This window comes from Dunckerocampus dactyliophorus, chromosome 9 (genome assembly GCF_027744805.1).
Source record: "Dunckerocampus dactyliophorus isolate RoL2022-P2 chromosome 9, RoL_Ddac_1.1, whole genome shotgun sequence".
Taxonomy (NCBI): Eukaryota; Metazoa; Chordata; class Actinopteri; order Syngnathiformes; family Syngnathidae; genus Dunckerocampus; species Dunckerocampus dactyliophorus.
The window spans coordinates 31,939,978-31,962,865 of record NC_072827.1 but is presented as its reverse complement, the minus strand read 5'-3'; the positions used below and the strand labels follow the sequence as shown (position 1 = coordinate 31,962,865).

Below are 22,888 nucleotides of genomic sequence, written 5' to 3'. Positions count from 1 at the left end.
TTGGATTAGATCCCAACAATCCGGTCTGCTGACCACCAGTCACAAGGACTGACTGACTGCTTCTATTATTTGCGTGCAAATGAACAACGAGGAGATGCGCCGTACGCGGCGGACCTGTGCAGCATGACATCACGCAGCCCAGCATTCCTTCAACATCAGGTTAAAACAGGTGCACTTTTGTAGCAATGACTGTTTAGCCTCCGAGACATTTCATCAGGCAAATGAGTGTGCGTGTCAGGGAAAGGCCTCCACGGCAATAAAAACCGTTGGACGCGTGAGGCAGGAAAGAAATATCACCGCGATAACAAATTGCACACGGGACGTCTGACATTTAGCACTCGAGACCACCCACGGGACGCGCTCGTCCCGGACGATTTGGGACCCTTTAAAAAACCCTCAGCCAAGCATTTCCCTCCAGCAGGACTCGCCGAGCACCATGAGCATCACACCTCATCTCCTCGCCTCAGGTCTGCCGCTTTCCCTCCTCCTCTTCTTCTTCTTCCATCCCCTCGGCTCGGCCGCCGGCCCGCCAGCCTGTCGGGTCATATGGTGATTATCCTTTCATTTCATCCACGACCAGCGGGTTTTTATGTATTGGCTCATCATCTCCACACTGGTGTTCCCGTGCAGGATCTTCCAGCTGACCTGTGAGGAGCCTCAGGAGGCCCTGAGGCAGCAGGTGAGGAGTTGGAGCACAAAGACGTGCAGAGACGGCCAGGAGAAGTGCATGTACCAGGTAAACATTTACTGAAGCATTTAAAAGGCTGCGTTTACTCCAACAAAAACATCACATGATCGGCGCCAAATTCAACGCGTCATGTCGTGGCTCACCCAAAATAATTACTGTTTTTTTTCTGTCTTGGGTTTTTTTGCGTGTTTAAAGTGAAAATGTAAAAATCAATCATGCAATGTATTTAAAAAATTCGTATTTAGTGGTGTCTAACAACTTTTCCTTTGGCTTGGATGACGCCTTTTTAGCTGAAGACATGAAGGGAACAAAATGCGTTCCTTAAAAACTGAACAAAAAATGATTTGTATTGGGCAAAAAGCACTTATTAATGAGTTGGTTATCAGCATTATGGCAAAAAACTACATCAGCAATAAAGTACTGTACATCTTTATGGGAAAAAATAACATTGCAATGATACATTACAGTTGACTAAAAATAATTATTACAATAAGAATTAAATGTGTTATCAAATATTTGCATTAATATAACAATTATTTTTTTATTACAGTTAATGATCAACAAAACGAATTATAAGAATTAAATGTGCTATCAAATGATTTGAATTTATTTATTTACTCCAAATATTTACATTACAATCATTTCTTATTACAGTTAACTAATAATCATAATACATCCGAAATATTTGCATTACAATTATCTTGTATTACAGTTCAAGATTCAAGAGATTCAAGAGAGTTTTATTGTCATGTGCATAGTACAACAGCAGTTATACCATGCAATGAAAATCTTATTCTGTTCATTCTCCCAAGAAAAGAAAGAAAACAAATGAAAGAATAAGAACATAAGAAACATAAACACATACAGAAGAGACATTAATACAAGTAAATAATACAAATAAATAAATAAATAAATAAATAAAGTGCTATGAGTGTGTGCGTGTGTTGCGTGCGGCGTGTGCGAGTGCTTCGTTGAGGAGCCTGATGGCCTGTGGGTAAAAGCTGTTTGCCAGCCTTGTGGTCCTGGACTTCAAACTCCTGTAGCGTCTGCCTGACGGTAGGAGTGTGAATAATGAGTGTTGTGGATGTGTGCTGTCCTTGATGAGGTTGTGTGTTCTTCGTAGGACTCTAGTTTTATAAATGTCTTGCAGTGAGGGGAGGGCTGCCCCAACAATGTTCTGTGAGGTCTTGATCACCCGCTGGAGTGCCTTCCTATCACGTGTTGTACAGTTACCGTACCAAACAGTGATGGAGGCGGTAAGGACAGTTAACAACAATAAATAATTTAATGTTATCAAATTATTTTAATTCATTATAAATTCAAAATGTTTACATTATAAAAATATTTTATTTCAGATTATGATTAATAAAACGATTATAATCAAATATGCTACGAAATATTTGTAAAATTAATCATTTTAATACATGAATAATACTAATAATGTTATCAAATATTTCAATTTATTATAAGTTCAAAATTTACAATAATATTACAATTATTCTGTGTTACAGTTAACAATTTTTCAATTCATTATAAAATAAATAACGACTATTTTTATTACAGTTAATGATCAATATAAACCTATAATTGTGGGAAAGGGGTAGTGGTTCTTTTAGAGTTGGGACACCATGGAAAGATTCCGGTCAGAGAATCCTTTAATCATCTTTATTATGGAGGTGGATGGGCTCTTTACAAATGTGGGTTAGTCCATTGAAATTGGGTTTGTCCAAAGGAGTGGATTTGTCCAAGTAGGTGTGTGTCCAAAGGCTTGTATGTGTGTGGTCTAAACAATAGGAACACATGCAATTACAAATAAAGCAGCCCAATAGCACTCACATGACACAAATAAAGGCATGCACAGCACACATATCAAGTCATGCTAAGAGAGAGACAAGTGAGAGCAAACATGCTAGTCAGTGAGCCAGCTAGCAAACAACCACAAGCACATGGCTCAGAAGTGTACCCCAATCACACCACATCCAACAAACTAGCTTTCATTTAGCTTCCTACACGGCACAGCAAACACTCCTAATGCACAAAAGAATCATCAAACTCCCCTTGTTGAGTCGTACAACGCACGCCGAGGATGGACGCTTCATACCCCACAAGGGAAGCAAGCTCATACTAGCAAAACTGCTTCCAGTGCTCAGCTAGTTCCTGTTGTAAGAAGGTTGCATTCAAGTGCATCACGTACCTCCCAGAAACAAGTTGCTGCTGCGTTCATGGACACTTGGACATCGCAGAAAACGCTACAAATGTACTTATAACAGACGTCAATGTTACACAAATAGACTTTCAGACAATTATAATAAGTGCTATGAAATATTTTGTATTTATTGAAGTCAAAATATTAACACAATTACTCCATAATAATGTGTTATTAAATATTTCAATTCATTATAACTAATTACATTAATATTACAATTACTTTGTAAAATAGACAATCAAGTCCAATTATTATGAGAAAAAAGTCGTATTCTAACTTGAAAAAAGTTGCAATTTATGAGAATAAACTCGTAATATGATGAGACAAAATAATGTCATTGTTGTAGCACAAAGCTGAAATATTCAAGAAAATATGTTTTTTGTAAACGTCTTAATAGTATGAATAGTAAGAATCAAAGAACACCAAAAAGGTTGTACTTTTGGAAAATTACATTGGGGGGCGGTGGAGGGGGCCGGAGGTAGGAGTCAAAATTTACAAAAATTGGTTAAGAAAAAGTTTGAAGCGTTTGTAATTAAAAAAAAACAACAAAAAGGGGGGCCGGGGGGTGTGATTTGATAGAAACAATAGGCTTTTCCACCTACTGTCACTTCGCTGTATGACTGTTTTAATCCCAACGTTGTTCAACTTTCCTCCAGTTAGTGAAGGACTCTCCGTCATGCCTGCAAATCCAGCACACCTCGCCCAGCGGCCGCGCCACCACCGACATCGTCTTGGAGTTCAACCCGCCGTCGGCGCCCAGCTTCTGCAGGGTGAAGGTGGGCTTGAACGCACTTCCTGTTTGTGGCCACACGGAGGTGTTGACTTCCTTCCATCATTCCTTTGCAGGCCACGTCCACCACAAAGACCTCCAACTCCACCAGCAACGATTACTGCCTCGTCTACAACCTCATGGACGGTGAGTGATGCGAGTGCTACTTTGCCACAACACATTTAGTATTTTGTTCAAAAGATGATATATTCCTCAGTGGTATGTGTGGTGGTTTGCCCACGGATGTTCTATTTTGCAAATAAAACACGAGATTTAGTCACAGAAAGTCATGTGAAAATGACAGGGTTGGTTCCATGTGCAGTAAACGCAGCATCTTGCTGGCGACGCACTGTCAGCTCACAACACAGTAATATCTGCCCCGGTAGTCCGGAAATATTGGAACATAATCATATTCTGACATGACTAACACCGATTTCGTGGCTTCACTCTACCACGCTCTTGCAAAAAGACAAATCAGCGCTGTTTCATGGTTGATTACGGCCTATTGATAGTCAAAAACATGCATATTTGAGCATTCTGGCCTAAATTCAGCATAAAAATGGCTAAATATGAAACACAAATAAGGCATTCAAACGCATGTTGTGATGACATGCAGTATTCTGCACTGGTCCCTAGGTGTCAGTAATGTTACACTGATGAGGCAATAGCCATGCAGGAAGTATGTGTGTGAGTTTCTATTACATATATATTCTTATTTATGTCTGAAGTGTCTTCTTTTATGCTATTATGTCTACTATATTGGGTAATAGGCGTGTAAAGGTGACTATAGGGGTGTTATGTCATGTCTAGAGGGCTCTAATAAGGTTAAAAAGCGTATTTAGAAGGTGGTGAATGTAACGGATGCCAGCCTGTGAGGCTGCGCAAGTGTGTTGGTAAACCTCACTCCCTCTGCCTTAAGAGCTGCACTGAACGCACAGTTGACGATTGGGGCTTTTGGCCAAGGGGTCAGCGCTCTCATCCCCCATTGCGAAGTCATGTGTTCGAGCCCTTGAGCGGGCAGTGTGAAGTAGGGCGGATTACATAAACCTTTTTTATGCCCAATATGTCTTGTTTAGCTGCAAAATGGCTAAACTGGGGTCATAAATGTGTCCCCCCCTCAAAATGCAACACAGTAATCCCCGGTTTTTGGCGGTTAATTGCTTCCAGGCCCGACAGCGATAAGTGAATTTCTGAGAAGTCGAATTCCTTATTTATAAATGAAATATTTTTGCAGTTCCAGCATAAAAAAAATCAGTTTACGATCTTCTAAATAGTTTTTTTTTTCCACATTAGAGCCCTTTACACATGAAATAACACCCCTATAGTCAGCTTTACACTCCTATTACCTATTACCCAGTAATTGAATACAATGCTACTAATATGACTATTGTTGTAGTTCTTACTATGCCTGTGAGATCAATTGAGCTGGAGATCGGAGGGTTGGCGGTTCCATCCTCGCTCCCTCCACCCAGTCACCGTCGTCGTGTCCCTGGGCGAGACACGTCACCCACCTCGCCTCCAGTGCTGCCCACACTGGCGTATGAATGCGAATGAATGTTTGGTTTGGTCGGAGAGGCCACACGCGCAAATTGGCAGCTGTGTTTCTGTCAGACTACCCCTTGGCAGCTGTGCCTACAGATGTAGATTACCACCACCAGCGTGTGACTGAGGGGTGAATGAATGGCTTCACTTCATTGTGAAGCACTTTGGGTGCCTTGAAAAGCACTAAACAAAATCTAATCCATGAATATTATTATTATTATTATTATTATTATTATTATTATTTAAATCCAGTTGTTCAAACCTGGTACTTTGGTGGTTACTGACACCTAGTGGCCAAATTAGTGACCAATGTGACATTCACAAGTTGAACATTGCTCTAAATGGTTTATACTGCATTTGTATTTTGGCTCATTTAGTCATTTTATGTTTGAAAATGCCTAATTTGGGCAAAAATAGGTCCAATTTGCTTAAATATGTATATTTCTTGACTGATGATAGTCAACCAGAGAGGGAGCGATGTTCGAACCGCGAAGTAGCGAGAGACGACGGTACAGTCACATGCCTCACTTTTCGTGTGTATCATTTTGGTCTAAAATTTGCTACAATTTTGCCTCGGTTTTCAAGCACTCTCAATTTTCAAATGATATCGCACATAAGAAACAAGTCAGCTTACGCCTGTGCTGTATCATTCTGTGGACTCGTGTGGTCAAACAAAGTAGTGGTGGAAATTTCGGCTCTTTTTAGAGAACCGGTTCTTTTGGCCCGGCTCACTAAAAAGAGCCTGCTCTTTTCGGCTACCGAGTGGCTCCGCCGATTTTTTTTGCTGTCTTAAATGAATTTATTAGCAAGTGATGTGTTTTGTGTGAAACACAAATGTAAAAAATACACAATATCAAGTATATTTGATCTCTTCATGCAAATTCCTCACGAACGAATCGGCTCCATGAGCACTACGGCGTGTTTCACTCCGCCCGTCCCCCGCTCAATCTGGATGCAGCGACGCCGCCACACATCTTGACCGATGACATTCGCCTTTAAAACTGGTCGGCTCCCGACTGTCTCCCAATGACGTGAGCCGGCTCTTGTCGTCCATTTCAAAGAGCCCATTCTTTGGCGACCGACACATCACAAGAACAAAGCACCCTGACTCACTCTGCAGTTTCATTGCCAAATAACCCGCCATGGGGCCAAAGAACACGATAGCCAACTGTCCCATTACTTTAGTCCACATTGCATCATCTTGAAAAGATAAATGTAGCATTTTGTACCTGGAAGAGATAAGACGTACCTTTATTCACGTACACGAGGGCTGCTGGTGTACGGCGTGCGTGTGATGGCGTTCTGCGACTCTCACCTCAACAGGAAGCGGGCTCACGCAGTCAAAGGACGCCAGGGAGATCTGCAACGAGAACATGTGTCCGTCCAAGAAGACGGCCACGTGCCGCAGCACAAAGACGGACGGAGGCGGCTTCCTGTTGGCGGACACGTTCCATTAAGACAAATTCTGACAAAAGTCTGCTGTGAAGTATGGACGCTAACTGGCACATTTTCCACGTCTTTGAGGGTAACTTAGGACATCCAACACCCCCTTCATGGTAGCAATTCAACCACAGTGGCACCTTGGTTAGCCTTCGCGTACAGAGATCTACGGCCAACCTTCGCCTCTGTTTGCGTTCATTTTCCAACTCGCTTACAATATGGCACGTGTCTTGTGTTATTCAGATGATGTCATGTTAGGGCGGTAACTACTTTGTTATGTTGTGTAATTAATGCATGCGCATCATGTCAAACCCCTCCGTTACGATGGCAGACGAAGCGTACAAATGACAATAAAGTAGTACATTTACCAGAAAAAAGTTGTACATTTATGAGAAAAAAGTTGTACATTTACAAAAATAGTTGTACATTTGAGAAAAAGTGTAAATTTACGAGAAAAAAAGTTGTTAAATATATGAGAATAAAGTTATAAAGTTACAAGAAAGTCACATTTATGAGAATGAAGTCATAAATGTACAAGAATACGACAGAGTATGAAAGTAATCTGAGACTGAGAATAAAAGTAAAGTCGTATGTTTGAGAAAAAATGAGTAACTTTATCTAACAGGCATCGCCTGGGACAGCTATGAAAAAGGAGGGACTTATGTGACCTTTGGCCTTGCCAATCTGTCCGTGCTGCACTGCTGTGTTTTGCTGCCACGTTATAAATAAAAGCTTGCCTGAAGCGGAAGAGGAAAGCTTCTTTCGTTCCTGAAGAGCTATGCTCTATTTTCCCTCTGACACGTACGGCACCACCACACCTCATACTGACACTTTATTCTCATACATTTAACACTTTTCTTCTCGTAAATGTAAAACTTTTTTCTCGTAAATTTACGACTTAATTTCTTTCTCATAAATTTGCAACTTTTTCTCATAATACAACTTTTTTCCTCATGAATTTACGACTTTATTCTTGTAGCCAATTTCACCTCCCTTGTGAGCTCCTTAATCTCCAGTTATGAGAAAGACTCACAACAAGTTAGATTTTTCCAAATATATTGAAAAATAAGTCAGACAGGATAGTTTCCACAGTCTACAGGTACCTGGGCCCCGTTTCATCCACCTGTACCCATCTCCAAGGTGAAATGAAAGAGAGCTCGCGCCCGATTGTCCCATAGTCCTTTTTATATTCCTTTGCTCAAACCGTTGGCGTCAGTCTCTCCAAACATATCTTTCTCCTGGACGCCAGCAGATGATAGCCGGCTCCCCCGCTGTCCCCATAACACTTAGTGGAGTTGTTGGCATCAACAAAACATTCTTGGCTCCGGCCAATGTTTCTTCTTTTGACTTCATTGTGTGCCGTCAGTCTGGTGACCTTGGAGTGTAGAAGCAACAGCATTTCTGTTGAACCTTTGACACACTTAACCAGATGTTCATCTACTCCGCTACCATTTAATGAAGCATTATTTCTATAAACTATTTGTAATCATTCACCAAGTTATTTGATAAACGGTTACATCTTTACTGTACTTATTGGAAGACACTTAATTCAATCAATAAACAGCAATGCAAGCAGTTATTCTAAAATCTACTTGTAATAATTATATACAGGTATGTGGCCCGCATGTAAGATGTTATTTTCCTCCGAAATGTTTGGTACCACCGGCACATTGTCCAAAGTGGATTTGTGGATTGGGGGGCTGGGGATGGGGGGCATGTGATGCAACTGGCTCCTTCCCAGAGCTAATTGTATGCCTCATGCTAACCTGATTGTGCTGCACTATGAAACTCTTGTTATTGGAAACCCTTCAAACTGTGTCCAACTGCAACCTTTCATGTGTGTGATCTAAATGACGGTAGCTAAAATGTAAAACACTACCTGATTTATTCCATACTAACAATTTTGTTGAACTGAAGCTCTGAAACATTAAAATGAGAACTGACTGACTCCTTATACGAACTATTTCAGGAACTATTGTGGATGCATTTTGACGTTATTCTATTTTGCCACGCCCTGAGACTAGAATTTTCTCCACTACACCCCCAACAGCAGTCCTGGTTTATTGAACAACCTTTGCCAATTGTAGTTAATTGTAATTGATCCAATCCACATTATGGACAGTGAACCACCGTAACAAAACAACCCAAAGCCCGTCCCCACCTCATTACAAGTGTTACGCTCGCCTGGCACGACCCGAGGTGAGCCCAAGGTGTTGATGCAGACCCTGGGACCGAAATCCATCCAAGGAAGACGACTCCCGTCTCTGGAAAGGCCCGAAATCCCAGGTCCCATTTTAGCCACTTGCAGGGCTGCGCCTCCCTGGGGAAAACATAGGAAGGTTCAATCAGATGCACAAGTGCACACATGCCAGTGTAACCCGCCCTGCATCGCACTGCCCGCACCGGGGCTTGAACACAGCACCTTTGCAATGGGAGACGAGAGCGCACACGGCCACACGACCAAAAGCCCGGACTGTCGACGCGTGTTCAGCGCAGCTCTTAAGGCAGACGGAGTGAGGTTTACCAACGTACACTGGTACAGCCTCACAGGCTGGCATCCGTTCCACCAGGCCATTTGGCCAGTAGATGTGGGTGTCAGCTGATCCTCCCACCATACGTCCACTTTGGCAACGTCCTGGGTCAAACCAGGTGGTGTCATAGTGCCCTGAACAACTGGCTAAGGTGGTCACATCGTGAATTATACTATGCCAAAGCACTAATACTGCAACCAGTGGGATCATAGCTGGTTAAAAAAAGGAGTATCTCCTGTAGCAGGCATGAGGCTGAGAGGTCTACCAAGAGCAACCGGAGGACACTCAGCATGGATCTTAAAACCAGAAGAAGCATTAGGACCCGGCTTGCACGACGCGACCAGAAACGGGTCTACCCTCAGCAGCAACAAGCAAGAGACCGGGGACGCTAACAAGGCCCCTTTTTATAGGGTGTCCTCTCGTGGCGATTGGCTAACAATCACAGAGGCAACACGAATAGGTTGGATGAGCACGTCCATCCTGCCACAAAGAGTCGTGTAATGAAGTGACTGTCTGTTTAATAACTTGGAATCAGTCGAATAAAATCGAATAGTGTATTTGTGCCAACTACTCACCTGGTCTTTGGTATTCATTTGCCAGACTTTCCTGTGTTAACATGTAATAGGACACGCTCCGGTGGGCTCGATGCCTCACCCTCGTTGCCGATTTGGGTTCTGGTTTGTTCCACCTCACATATACCTCGTGCAGCCCGTTACACATAGTATGGCGTATTATTGATATAGCCTAGTCGTGTGAGGCATAGCGACCATTCACGTCCGGAGGGTGGCGGTAGTGCACGAGCAGTCTGCATCAACGACAAGGAAGAAGACTGACGTTGCGGAGGTGACGTAACCGCATTGCATTCTGGGCTTGGAAGGAAACTGAAAAGTTTGTTGACACCGGCCGCCCTTGTGTTGTTGTTTTGTTGAAACAAGTGAAATCATGGTGCAGACGTGTTGTGTTATTAACTGCCACAATCGTTCACGCGATCGCTCCGGGGATAAAAAGGATGGGGTGACATTTTTCCCATTTCCAACGTGGAAGCAAAGCCAAGGAGCTGTGATCTGTGAGCTAACGAAGAGACGCCGAATGGCCTGGATAGCAGCCGTGAGACGACCACACATCACTTTCGACGCCATCACCCGACACATGTTGGTGTGTTCACGGCATTTTCACACTGGTAAGTTTGAATCAAAGCGTGCGTTTTGCTCCTTCACGCCTCGCATTCAGTAGGCCGCTAGCGTTAGCCAAGCTAGCTGAGGGCAGCAAACAAAGTCAAGTACCGTGTTTTGGGGAATAAAACTCGTTGTGGTTTGTAGGATCAAGAATGAATGAAAGAACCGTGATCGATGTACACATTTGTAAAAGGCATCATGGGAGTGTGTGCTTTTAGGGAGACCAGCTTATGAAATGGATGAAAGCCATCCAGACTGGGCACCCTCATTGCATCTCGGACACACGGAGGTGGAAGCTGCAGATAAGAGACTACACATAACATTGTACGAGGAGGAACTTTCTCCAACAAGAGAGGAGAACGAGCGGCTACGACAGCAACTGGAAGCTGTTTGCAAAACTCGAGTTGTGCTCCACGTTGAAGGTATGCTTAACGTTCACTACTTCTTAGTTTAAACACCAGGTGGAGCTATTGTCTTGACCAAAGCAGAGTCTCCACAAGGAAAGCTGTCACAGAATAACAATTGTTCAGTGGAACCGTAAGTGGTGAAGCAAAGAGACGGTAGATTGCAAGTGAGAGCTATGTGTGGATATTCTTCCTTGGGGCTGAATCAGTCAACGAATCAGTACGGCGACATCGTTAGAGGGGCTTAGCTTGGCACGGAGCTAATTAGCTGAGCTAACCATAGGCTACGTTCCACTGATCTGTATTATATATCTGGATAGACCTGTATTATATATCTGGATAGACCATACGTCGCACGCGCCCGTGCAAGCCGCTGAAGCCACAGAGAGGCCATCTTAGCACTCACCTCTCGTACGTAGCAGACTGCATTGGCACAGCGTACATAGTGTACAAAGCAGATGAAGAGGCTAACAGAACATCTATATTTTATTGCAGTCTGAAGGGTCAGGTCTCATAAATCTGACCTACAGTATATGTCATGGAAAGGCGTGTTTTGCTGAGAGTTGGCGAAAGGTACTCACAGGCATAGGCAAAAGTTCTTCTTGTAACCCGAAAGTGTTTTTAAAGTCTGTTGATGACGCAGCTCCCATCCATGTCCCAGCACTCCTGCCTCCGACATCCACCCACGCGCTCCTCGGCACACGCGTCGCAGCAAGCCCCCCTTAAGCTCCCTCGCCAAATAATACAGTTAAGCAAATGTTGACACCAGTTGCACAAAAGCTTTGAAACTGCCACACGCACACCACCAAGTGGAGCGCAAATCGGGGCATACGCTCTCATCTCATTGACTGACGTATACAGCACGTTTGTGTGAGAGACAGGCTTCTCCCTTCAACTTCCTTCCTCATCGTAGTGGCCCTGAAACTAACTTAAACAGTTAAGTTAAGTTCAAAGATGTCAAGATCAAGATTGCCCCCTCCGTGGCAGACGTCTCTGTGACACTCTCCCGTGTTTTTCTATTTTTTGCTATTTTATTGTTCATTTTGGACATTCAACACACTCACGCAGTACATTACAACAGAGAGACACTTTTGAACATCGGCAGGGTTCACCACGAACTTTCATTTAGCCTCTCAGACTTTGCCTTTCTTCTGCGCCGAGAGAACGCAGCAGCCTGCGGGCCTGGTGAGCTGAATACCCGGCGAGCAAAGCATCCGAGGCGTAAACGAGGCAAGCGAGCCGGCCTGCATGCTAGGCTAAAAGCTAGAGCGACGAGGCCACCGCTACCAAGCCTGCTGCTAGCCAACGTCCGCTCTCTTGAAAACAAGATGGACGAACTACGAGCAAGGATTACAGCTCAACGTGAGATCAGGGAATGCTGTGTCCTCACCTTCACAGAACTTACATCACAGTGCATCCACTGTTTTTGGTTAGGGTATTTTCTGTAATACTTGGTGGTGGTAACAGTCTCTATACATGTGCTAATGTAGCCAGTAACAGCAGAAGCATATTCATCCAAATCAACAGTACAATCTTCCCTCCCCGCTGCAGTTTTAAACACATCCCAGTTTGTGCAGCCAAAGCAGTCCTGAAGTACTTGATCAGTTTCTTCATTCCACACTTTAACTGCTGTACGTACAGGGGGAGCTTTTTTAAGAAGTTGTCTGTATGTTGGATAAAGGAATATAGAGATGTGGTCAGCCTTACCAAAGTGGGGTCTTGGAACAGCCTTCAAAGCACCTTTCATGTTGCAGTAGACTTGGTCCAGGATGTTATTTTCCCTTGTGGGAAAGCTCACATGCTGGTAATATTTGGGGAGGACAGTCCTGAGGTTACAGTGGTTGAAATCGCCAGATATAATAAATACAGCGTCTGGGTGTTTGGTCTCGTGTTTATCAATGATGTCATGCAGGAGGCCTAGTGCATTAGCAGTGTTAGCTCGTGGTGGGATGTAAACAGCAGTTAAATACACAGCGCTAAACTCACGAGGCAAATAAAAAGGTCTGCATTTCACTATCAGCAGCTCAATGTCCTGCGAGCAGTGCTTTTCCATCGTCTGTACGTCTGTGCACCACTGCATTTGTCATGGGCACCGCTGATGACTACAAAAAGGCCAGATATGACCTGAGGAGGTCCATACGGGAGGCCAAAAGACAGTACAGACAGAAGCTGGAGGGCTACTATTCCACCTCAGACCCTCGGCGCATGTGGGCGGGGCTCCAGCACATAACAGACTATCGACAGCAGAGTAGCATAGCCACGTCCAGCCATACCACACTTCCAGATGAGCTGAACGAGTTCTATGCCCGCTTTGACACCCAAACTCCTGATGAGCAGAGAGGGTGGCTGAACCTGGGGAGCACACAGGACTCACCTCTCATGGTGACATCAGCTGATGTGCGCAGGGTTCTAAACAAAACAAACCCACGAAAAGCAGCAGGGCCAGACAACATCTCAGGACGTGCACTTCGGGTTTGCTCATCAGAGCTAGCTGATGTGCTTGCTGACATATTTAACCTGTCGCTTGCACAAGCATCTGTACCGACCTGCTTTAAGTCCACCACCATAGTGCCCGTACCCAAGAAGAGCAACGTGACCTGCTTGAATGACTATCGCCCTATAGCACTCACTCCTATTGTTATGAAGTGCTTTGAAAGAATAGTCATGACCCACATCAAAAAGAGCATCCCGGCGGCAACTGTGGACCCTCTACAGTTTGCCTTGGTGTCGTGATAACAATCTCCTTCTCAATACAGATAAGACTAAAGAGATGATCATTGACCCAAGAACAAGGGAAAAGGAGCCGCATAGACCCCTGTTTATTGATGAGACTGAGGTGGAGAGGGTGAAAACCTTCAAGTTCCTTGGCACACACATCAGCGAGGACCTCACCTGGTCTCACAACACCCAATAAATTCTGAAGAAGTCCCAAAGGAGACTGTACTTCCTGAGAAGACTGAGGAAATTTGGCATGTCCACCACAATCCTGAGTTGCTTCTACAGATGCACTATCGAAAGTGTCCTTACCGCCTCCATCACTGTTTGGTACGGTAACTGTACAACACGTGATAGGAAGGCACTCCAGCGGGTGATCAAGACCTCACAGAACATTGTTGGGGCAGCCCTCCCCTCACTGCAAGACATTTATAAAACTAGAGTCCTACGAAGAACACACAACCTCATCAAGGACAGCACACATCCACAACACTCATTATTCACACTCCTACCGTCAGGCAGACGCTACAGGAGTTTGAAGTCCAGGACCACAAGGCTGGCAAACAGCTTTTACCCACAGGCCATCAGGCTTCTCAACGAAGCACTCGCACACGCCGCACGCAACACACGCACACACTCATAGCACTTTATTTATTTATTTATTTATTTATTTATTTGTATTATTTGCTTGTATTAATGTCTCTTCTGTTGTTGTTGCTTAATTTATTGGTATTTATGTATATGTGTTTATGTTTCTATGTTCTTATTCTTTCTCGTGTTTCCTTTCTTTTCTTGGGAGTATGAACAGAATAAGATTTTCATTGCATGGTATAACTGCTGTTTTACCATGCACATGACAATAAAACTCTTGAATCTTGAATCTTGAATCTTGAATTTTGCACACAGCATTATCGTGTAGCGCGTGTGCGTTTGTCTGTGAGACCAGCTGACTCTTAGACTCTTTGAGTCGCGTTTCGACTCAGGCTAGTCCTCCTCCTCCTCGTCTCCACTTGCGTGCTCCTGATCAAGACATCTCGCGAACGGTGAGATTGTTTTTGTTTTTCAGTTTTATTCATTTACAGCAATCTTATTTATTAACTTATTTTATATTGGAATGTTACTCTACTATGTTTATGCTCACGTTTTCTTATATTTTCCCACCATATTTGGTGGACTATTTTGAAGGGCCAAGGTATGAGTTTGGGAAGATCTTGGAACGGATTAGGCTATTTACATGTATTTTGCGCTTCGTATAACATAAAACCCCTATAACACAAAGGTTCTCGGAACGGATTATTTACGTTGTAGGGGCGTCTACTGTATATGTATATATGTATATGTGTATATACAGTGGGTACGGAAAGTATTCAGACCCCTTGAAATGTTTCACTCTGTGTCATTGCAGCCTTTTGCCAAAATCCAAAAAGTTAATTTTATTTGTCATGAACGTACACTCAGCATCCATCTTGACAGAAAAAGAACAGACATGTAGAAATGTTTGCAAATGTATGAAAAAAGAAAAGGTGAAATATGACGTGGTCAGAAGTATTCAGACGCTGTGCTCAGTATTGAGTAGAAGCACCCTGTTGAGCTCGTACAGCCATGAGTCTTCTTGGGAATGATGCAACAAGTTTTTCACACCGGGATTTGGGGATCCTCCGCCATTCTTCCTTGCAGATCCTCTCCAGTTCTGTCAGGTGGGATGGTGAACGTTAGTGGACAGCCATTTACAGGGCTCTGGCTGGGCCGGTCAAGAACGGTGACAGAGTTGTTCTGAAGCCACTCCTTTGTTATTTTAGCGATGTGCTTAGGGTCATTGTCCTGTTGAAAGATGAACCTTGAGCCCAGTCTGAGGTCCTGAGCACTCTGGAAGAGGTTTTCCTCCAGGATATCATTCATCTTTCCTTCAATTGCAACCAGTCGTCCTGTCCCTGCAGCTGAAAAACACCCCCACAACATGATGCTCCCACCACCGTGTTTCACTGTAGGGATTGTATTGGGCAGGTGATGAGCAGTGCCTGGTGTTCTCCACACGTACCGCTTAGAATTAAAGTTCAATCTTGGTCTCATCAGACCAGAGAATGTAATTTCTCATAGTCTGGGAGTCCTTCATGTGTTTTTTCATGTGTCTTGTGCTGAGGAGAGGCTTCCATCGGGCCACTTTGCCATAAAGTCCCGACTAGTGGAAGATCTGCACTGATAGTTGACTTTGTGGAACTTTATCCCATCTCCCTCCTGCATCTCTGGAGCTCAGCCACAGTGATCTTTGGGTTCTTCTTCACCTCTCTCACTAAGGCTCTTCTCCCACGATAGCTCAGTTTGGCTGGACGGCCAGGAGTTGTGGTCGTCCCAAACGTCTTCCATTTGAGGATTATGGAGGCCACTGTGCTCTCAGGAACCTTGAGTGCTGCAGAAATTCTTTTATAACCTTGGCCAGATCTGTGCCTTGCCACAGTTCTGTCTCTGAGCTCCTTGGGCAGTTCCTTCGACCTCATGATTCCTCTAGAGACTCCAAAAAGGGCGGTATTTTGAACTGCTGTTTGTCACATAAGCACAAACAACATTCAGGACCCGTCCCCTCACCCAAAGGCGGAGGGAAACTACCCTCTCGTTCACCGGGTTAAACTCCAACATACAGGCCACAAGCCGGGGCGCAACAAGAGTCGCCGCCCCTGCCAGTCACCTCTCAGAGTGGAATGAAGTCCAGCCCCTCTCGAGAGGACCGCTTCCAGAGCCTTGCTGTGCGTTGAGGCGAGTTTGACTACATCCAGCCGGACCTTCTCAACCTCGTGCACCAGCTCAGGCTCCTTCCCTACCAGAGAGGTGACATTCCATGTTCCAAGAGCTAGCTTCTGTAGCCGAGGATCGGACCGCCAAGGTCCCCGCCTTAGCTGCCACCCAGCTCACTCTGCCTCCGACCCCTTTGGCCCCTCCCATGAGTGGTGAGCTCGTGGGAGGGGCGACCCATGTCTTTTCTTCAGGCTGTGCCTGGCCGGGCCCCATGGGCGTAGGCCCGGCTACCAGACACTCACCATCATGCGACCCCAGCGACCCGTGTCTGGGCAAGGTGAAAAGTGGTCCAATGGTTTGTTTCATCATAGGGGCCTATTGAGCCACTCTTTGTCTGTTCCCTCACCTAGTGCCTCTTTGTCGTGGGTGACCCTACCAGGGGCATAAAACACCGAGACAACTTAGCTCCTATTATCATCGGACACGCAAACTCCTCCACCACGACAAGGTGGGAGCTCAGGGAGGAGTCAAATGGTGATTTTTTTTTTTTTAACAGTACACAGTAAGCTTCCAGAATGATTATTGTGTTCTGCAGACATCCATCAGCTGATTGGTCATCAAAAAGAACGTTCGCCTCAGCCACAGAATAGGAGCTCCACTTTGGAGCAGGCGGAGGAGCCACAGCCAATTAAAGAGGAGGGGCCACAGCCCACCCACATTAAAGAGGAAGAGGTGGAGCCACAGCCCCCCTATGTTAAAGAGGAAGAGGAAGAACTCTCCATCACTCAGGAGGGAGAGCATCTTCTAGGGCCAGAGGAGGCTGATCACGCCAGGTTGCCACTGACTGGTGTCTCTGTGAAGACCGAAGACCCTGAAGACAAACCACCTGAGTCCTCACAGCTTCATCATAGTCCAAGTGAGGAGATGAGAGAGGCGGAGCCTTCATGCAGCAGCTCACTGCAACACATGACAACAGAAGCTGATGGAGACCACTGTGGAGGATCACAAGCAGACAACCTCTTAGCTCCACTGTCAGATAGTGACAACACAACGTCACACTCTCCTGAAGGTGAAGACAGCGACTTCAACCAAGAATCTGTGAGCGGCGATACAGACTGTGAAGGTGATATGATGACTCACACTGGCGACAAACACTCTGAAAGCTCTAAAAAGAAGACAAGTAAACGTTTTAACTGCTCAGTTTGTGATAAAATATTTTCTCGTAGCGGTAATTTGGCTCGACACATGAGAACACACACAGGAGAAAAACCTTTTAGTTGCTCACACTGTGGTAAAAGCTTCACTTTAAAGACACACATGCAATCACACATGAGAACACACACAGGAGAAAAACCTTTTAGTTGCTCAGACTGTGGTAAACGCTTCACTCAAAAGTCAGACATGCAATCACACATGAGAACGCACACAGGAGAAAAACCTTTCAGTTGCCCTGATTGTGGTAAACGCTTCACTTCAAAGACAAACATACAATCACACATGAGAACACACACAGGAGAAAAACCATTCATTTGCTCAGACTGTGGTCAATGCTTCACTCAAAAGACACACATGCAATTACACATGAGAACACACACAGGGGAAAAACCTTTTAGTTGCTCAGACTGTGGCCAACACTTCAGTCGAAAGACAAACATGCAAAGACACATGAGGACACACATAGGAGAAAAACCTTTTAGTTGCTCAGACTGTGGTACAAGCTTCACTGTAAAGACAAACATGCAATTACACATGAGAACACACACAGGAGAAAAACCTTTTAGTTGCTCAGACTGTGGCAAACGCTTCACTCAAAAGTCAGACATGCAATCACACATGAGAACACACACTGGAGAAAAACCTTTTAGTTGCTCAGACTGTGGTCAACGCTTCAGTCGAAAGACACACATGATATCACACATGAGAACGCACACAGGTGAAAAACCTTATAGTTGCTCATACTGTGGTAAACGCTTCAACCAAAAGACAACCATGCAAAGACACATGAGAATACACACAGGAGAAAAACCTTTTACTTGCTCAAATTGTGGTGACACATTTTTGAGGAGCGATTATTTGATAAGACACATGCAGAGTCACTGATGGTCTCCTGCTTGACTCGCCTGACTTCCATGCAGTCACTGTGTTGCTACTGTGTTGTAATATTCTTTGCATGTGTCTTTGTTCAATAAATACATCTTGTTTTTATTCATGTGTAAAAGAAAGACACGGTGACTGCAGTGGTTTCATTTGTAGTTAAAGGTGTTTTATTTGACTGTATGCTGTCATCACTAAATGCTGTAACTAATGAAGTCACTTCCTGTTCCATTACTTCCTGATTGGGTCTGGAAAGTAGTGATTTGATTCCTTTTACTGACTTGAGTTCTTATGATTCACTCGTTGGGGTACGGACCGCTTCAAGGAGGCCTTTGAAGGATTTGAGTGAGAGCCAAATAGTAGTTTTTTTTGGGTTTTTTTTCCTTATTGTGTAGTGTTGATTTGATTTTGCTCAAACAATTGTATGTAATAAAAGGGAATCATGATATTTTGTCCGTATTGTTTTATTTCATATTGATTAAATGTTCACAAGTAACTGTCTTCTTTTCCTTTCGGCTTTTCCCTTCAGGGGTCGCCACAGCGAATCAATTGCCTCCACCTAACCCTGTCTTCTGCATCCTCTTCTCTCACACCAACTACCTTCATGTCCTCTTTCACTACATCCATAAACCTCCTCTTTGGTCTTCCTCTAGGCCTCCTGCCTGGCAGTTCCAAACTCAGCATCTTTCTACTTATATATTCCCTATTCCCTATTCCCTGGTCATGTCCAAACCGTCTCAGTCTGGCCTCTCTGACTTTATCTCCAAAACCTCTAACATGTGCTGTCCCTCTGAGGTACTCATTCCTGATCCTATCCTACCTGGTCACTCCCAGGGAGAACCTCAGCATCTTCACCTCTGCTACCTCCAGCTCTGTCTCCTGTCTTTTCCTCATGGACACTGTCTCTAGACCAAAAAACATCACTGGTCTCACCACAGTTTTGTACACCTTTCCCTTCATTTTAGCTGAAACTCTTCTATCACACATCACACCTGACACTTTTCTCCACCCGTACCATCCTACCTGTACACGCTTCTTCACCTCTTTTCCACACTCTCCATTGCTCTGGACTGTTGACCCTAAGTACTTCAAATCCTCCACCTTCTTGATCTCTTCTCCCTGTAAGCTCACTCTTCCACTTGGGTCCCTCTCATTCACACACATGTACTCTGTCTTACTGTGGCTAACCTTTATTCCTCTCCTTTCCAGGGCAAACCTCCACCTCTCTAGCTTCTCCTCCACCTGTTCCCTGCTCTCACTGCAGATCACAATGTCATCTGCACAATGTCAAACATCATAGTCCATTGAGATTCCTGTCTAACCTCGTCAGTCTTTCCCACCTCCACCTTGAACTCCTCTGTCACACCTACAGCAAAACCTCACCACTGTCGTCCAGTCCTCATACATGTCCTGCACCGCTCTAACATACTTCTCTGCCACTCCAGACTTCCTCATACAATAGCACAGTTCCTTTCTGGGCACCCTGTCATAAGCTTTCTCCACATCTACAAAAACACAATGCAGCTCCATCTGGCCTTCTCTGTACTTCTCTATCAATGTCCTCACAGCAAATACTGCCTCTGTAGTACTCTTTTTTTTTTTTTTTTTTTTTGGCATGAAACCATACTGCTGCTCACAAATGCTCACTTCTGCCCTTAGTCTAGCTTCAACTACTCTTTCCCATAACTTCATTGTATGGCTCATCAGCTTTATTCCTCTGTAGTTGCCACAGCTCTGCACATCTCCCTTGTTCTTCAAAATGGGCACCAGCACACTTCTCCTCCATTCCTCAGGCATCTTTTCATGATCTAAGATTCTGTTGAACAACCCAGTCAGGAACTCTACGGCCACCTCTCCTAGACACTTCCAAACCTCTACAGGCATATCATCAGGACCGACGGCCTTTCCACTCTTCATCCTCTTCAATGCCCTCCTCACTTCATCCTGACTAATCTTTGCTACTTCCTGGTCCACAAAAGTCACCTCTTTTAGTCTTTGTTCTCTCTCATTTTCCACGTTCATCAGCTCTTCAAAGTATTCTTTCCATCTTCCCATCACACTACTGCCACTTGTCAATAGACTTCCATCCCTGTCCTTAATCACCTTAACCTGCTGCACGTCCTTCCCATCTCTGTCTCTCTGTCTTGCCAACCTGTATAGATCAGTCTCTCCCTCCTTACTATCCAACCTAGCATACAAGTCATCATAAGCGCCTTGTTTGGCCTTTGCTACCTCTACTCTTACCTGACGCTGCATCTCCCTGTACTCCTGTCTACTCTCCTCAGTCCTCTCAGTGTCCCACTTCTTCTTCTTAGCTAACCTCTTTCTCTGTATACACTCCTGTACCTCCTCATTCCACCACCAAGTCTCCTTGTCTACTTTCCTTCCAGATGCCACACCAAGTACTCTCCTGCCTGTCTCCCTGATCACATTAGCTGTAGTTGTCCAGTCATCTGGAAGCACCTCCTGACCACTCAGAGCCTGTCTTAACTCCTTCCTAAAAGTCATGCAACACTCTTCCTTTTTCAGCTTCCGCCATTTGGTCCTCTGCTCTGTCTTTGTCCTCTTCATCTTCCTCCCCACCAGAGTCATCCTCCACACCATCATCCTATGCTGTTTGTCTACACTATGGCCTACCACTACTTTACAGTCACTGATCTCCTTCAGATGACAGCGTCTACACAAGATGTAGTCTACCTGTGTGCTCCTACCTCCACTCTTATAGGTCACCCTATGTTCCTGCTTCTTCTGGAAGAAAGTATTCACTATAGCCATTTCCATCCTTTTTGCAAAGTCAACCACCATCTGTCCTTCTGCATTCCTCTCCTGGATACCAAACCTGCCCATGGCCTCCTCATCACCTCTGTTTCCTGCACCAACATGTCCATTGAAGTCTGCACCAATGACAACTCTCTCTCTTCTAGGTATGCTCTGCATCACTTCATCCAAGTCCAACCAGAATTTCTCCTTCTCCTCCAGCTCACATCCTACCTGTGGAGCATACCCACTAACAACATTGACCATCACACCTTCCATTTCTAGCTTCAGACTCATCACTCTGACACTTTACCTCCAGGACATTCCTAACAAACTCCTCCTTCAAGATAACTCCTACTCCCTTTCTCTTCCTATCTACACCATGATAGAACAACTTCAAGATACAGTTCAAGATACAGATACAAGATACAGAACTTTCATGTGTGTGATCTAAATGACGGTAGCTAAAATGTAAAACACTACCTGATTTATTCCATACTAACAATTTTGTTGAACTGAAGCTCTGAAACATTAAAATGAGAACTGACTGACTCCTTATACGAACTATTTCAGGAACTATTGTGGATGCATTTTGACGTTATTCTATTTTGCCACGCCCTGAGACTAGAATTTTCTCCACTACACCCCCAACAGCAGTCCTGGTTTATTGAACAACCTTTGCCAATTGTAGTTAATTGTAATTGATCCAATCCACATTATGGACAGTGAACCACCGTAACAAAACAACCCAAAGCCCGTCCCCACCTCATTACAAGTGTTACGCTCGCCTGGCACGACCCGAGGTGAGCCCAAGGTGTTGATGCAGACCCTGGGACCGAAATCCATCCAAGGAAGACGACTCCCGTCTCTGGAAAGGCCCGAAATCCCAGGTCCCATTTTAGCCACTTGCAGGGCTGCGCCTCCCTGGGGAAAACATAGGAAGGTTCAATCAGATGCACAAGTGCACACATGCCAGTGTAACCCGCCCTGCATCGCACTGCCCGCACCGGGGCTTGAACACAGCACCTTTGCAATGGGAGACGAGAGCGCACACGGCCACACGACCAAAAGCCCGGACTGTCGACGCGTGTTCAGCGCAGCTCTTAAGGCAGACGGAGTGAGGTTTACCAACGTACACTGGCACAGCCTCACAGGCTGGCATCCGTTCCACCAGGCCATTTGGCCAGTAGATGTGGGTGTCAGCTGATCCTCCCACCATACGTCCACTTTGGCAACGTCCTGGGTCAAACCAGGTGGTGTCATAGTGCCCTGAACAACTGGCTAAGGTGGTCACATCGTGAATTATACTATGCCAAAGCACTAATACTGCAACCAGTGGGATCATAGCTGGTTAAAAAAAGGAGTATCTCCTGTAGCAGGCATGAGGCTGAGAGGTCTACCAAGAGCAACCGGAGGACACTCAGCATGGATCTTAAAACCAGAAGAAGCATTAGGACCCGGCTTGCACGACGCGACCAGAAACGGGTCTACCCTCAGCAGCAACAAGCAAGAGACCGGGGACGCTAACAAGGCCCCTTTTTATAGGGTGTCCTCTCGTGGCGATTGGCTAACAATCACAGAGGCAACACGAATAGGTTGGATGAGCACGTCCATCCTGCCACAAAGAGTCGTGTAATGAAGTGACTGTCTGTTTAATAACTTGGAATCAGTCGAATAAAATCGAATAGTGTATTTGTGCCAACTACTCACCTGGTCTTTGGTATTCATTTGCCAGACTTTCCTGTGTTAACATGTAATAGGACACGCTCCGGTGGGCTCGATGCCTCACCCTCGTTGCCGATTTGGGTTCTGGTTTGTTCCACCTCACATATACCTC

General features: G+C 44.9%; 1 long non-coding RNA gene across 1 annotated transcript; it reads right to left on the bottom strand.

The window, feature by feature from the left end:
- Positions 1-3,289: 3,289 nt before the first annotated feature.
- Positions 3,290-9,943, bottom strand: LOC129188192 (uncharacterized). The gene is made up of 3 exons (XR_008572545.1): positions 9,752-9,943; positions 8,807-8,965; positions 3,290-8,020 (listed from the first exon to the last, which is right to left on the bottom strand). It is a non-coding gene; the product is annotated as an uncharacterized LOC129188192 (long non-coding RNA).
- Between the last annotated feature and the right edge of the window lie 12,945 nt (positions 9,944-22,888).